Source organism: Molossus molossus, unplaced genomic scaffold (genome assembly GCF_014108415.1).
Source record: "Molossus molossus isolate mMolMol1 unplaced genomic scaffold, mMolMol1.p scaffold_m16_p_17, whole genome shotgun sequence".
Lineage (NCBI taxonomy): Eukaryota > Metazoa > Chordata > Mammalia > Chiroptera > Molossidae > Molossus > Molossus molossus.
Window position 1 is genome coordinate 64,141,686 of NW_023425352.1, and position 2,424 is coordinate 64,144,109.

At 36.6% G+C, this 2,424-nt stretch overlaps 1 non-coding gene across 1 annotated transcript; it reads left to right on the forward strand.

The window, feature by feature from the left end:
* Positions 1-494: 494 nt before the first annotated feature.
* On the forward strand, positions 495-598 carry LOC118632868. Its single transcript, XR_004960116.1, has one exon. It is a non-coding gene; the product is annotated as a U6 spliceosomal RNA (small nuclear RNA).
* The last annotated feature ends 1,826 nt before the right edge of the window (positions 599-2,424 follow it).

Here is a 2,424-nt window from a genome sequence, read left to right on the forward strand (position 1 = left end):
CTTGGTCATCAGTAATGTTATGTATGTTAGCATACTCTAAAGAAATAGAAGAATAGGATATAGACATATACAAGACAGGAGATTTGATACAGGAATTGGCTCATATAATTAAGTATGGACACTAATAATTTTCACCAACTGACAACTGCAAACTAGAGAACCAGAAATATACTTCAGTCTAGTCCAAAGACTTGAGAACCAGAGAAGCCAGTGCTCAAGGGCAGGAGAAGATAGATGTTCCACCTCAAGCAAAGAAAGCAAATTTGCCCATCTTTCACCTTTTATTCTATTCAGGCCCTCATCAGATTGGGTGATATTCGACCACATCGGTGAAGATAATCTTCTTTACTTAATCTACTGACTCAAATGCTAATCTTTTCTGGAGATACCTCATAAGCACATTCAGAAGGAAGATTTACCAGCTAGTTGGGCATGCCTTAGCCCAATCAAGTTAACAAATAAAATTAACCATCAAAAAGAGAATAGGAGAGTGCATGCTTCGGCAGCATATATACTAAAATGGGAACAATAGAGAAGATTAGCATGGCCCCTGCACAAGGGTGACACGCAAATTTGAGAATAGGAGAACAACTCATTTACATTCTCTGTATACACAGACCCAACACCATTGTTTTGGGTTCACTCAGGTATTGATTACACATCCATCAAAAGTAGGAAGTTAAGAGCAACAATAATGACAATCATATTACAACTTCTCACATTTCTGATATTTAAAAATTGCACAGTGCTTTGCAATGAATTATATTATTTGTTTGCCAAAACAACCCCCTGTAATAGCTTCACTTCTCTGGAAACTGGGGTTCAGAGAAGTTGAGTTAATTGCCTAATGTCACACAGCTAAAGGGGGGGGCAGATCTGGGATTCAGTCCAATGTCTCCTGGGCCCAATACCGGTCCTTTCCCCACCCACCTGAGATAAATGAGCCTGCTTATCATTTTGAAAACCAGGGAATCATTTACTTTGTCTCACCTCCTTAGTTTTCCCTAAATAGTTTCATTAGCAAGCACTCCACTTTGAAAAAAATTTCCAGTTTGCCAAAGTTTGTTACACTCCTCAGTATTCATACAATATTATTATTTTCCTGCATAACTGAATAGTCTCTTTATTTAGTGTGTTCACCATGCTGAGCTGGAGAGAAAAAAGGTGTCTTTCGGTGTGTCAACATTGCTATAATTCTCTTAGACCATGGCTATTAAAACCCTCACATCTATAAGTGGGCTATTACGTCACTCCAGGGATTCTTTCAGTTAAAAAAACAAAACTTGAATCTTCATATCCAGCAACCAAATTGAGAAGAGAGTGGGTAATTGTAATCATCCAATTGCTGCTACAAAATAAGCCAGTTCATGAAAAATTACACAACTCATGTGTGGCATTTCATTGGCTGTGAAAAATATTTCTAGAAACCATAGTTGCCCAGAACCCTTAGCTAGAAACAGCTGTAGCATCCTACAAACTGGATTCTCTATGCTTTATCTTCTAGAAGTTACTCTAAATTCTTTTTGCCCATCAGCCTGACATCCAATCTCCAACCAAGCAAAGTGGCTGGAACATTTAAATTTCTTTTCTTTGTTCCTCCTTGTTCACTAGGTTTTAAACTAAACCATGAGTTCTCTCTGAGGATTTGGACTCCATACTTACTCTTGATTTGAGCACATCTGGGCCTTGTTGTATAATGAGAAAAACAAATGTTATTGTTTCTCAGACACACTGTTAGATAACAACATGGCATTAGCCAAGTCTGTTAATTAAAGGAAAGTCTAAGTTATCCATGACTGAAGAACACAGTCATCTAGTTCTTCTTGGCCTAGATGCAAAGTCATTTTAAACTCTCCTTTTTCTTCTTGGAATGTCTCTTAGAGATTCTTACTACAGACATAGTTGGACAGGTATGTTTGGAGCTAAGAAAGGTAAGAATGTATAAAATTTGAGCTAATTCCATGAGGACGTTTACTTTATATGGGTCTCTCAGACATCCATTTCAGAGAAAGTCTTTATTCATATCTTTTAACAAGTATAATAAATAACACAAAACCAGCTTTATCTGCTCCATATATCATAAAAGACTTACCTTCTCAGATCCTGATTTAACAAGGAATGTTTGGAGGTTATAATAATTAAGATTATATTAGTGAGTAACGCATGAAAAACAAATCACAAAGGTCCACAGAAGATCATATCAATTCAAATTTACTACAGTTGTTGTCTCTAATATTTTAAATATTCTACATATATTTGTAGCACCTTGGTATGGATATGAGAACTATTTGTTGGGGAAGTAAGGACTCATCAGCTGTGAAATCAAAGTCTGAGCCTTGGTTTGGCCAAAAATATTTTTTGACACCTTCAAGTTCATCCATCAAAAAGGCAGAGGGAATTTCCTGGTTCTGAAATCAATAAAGA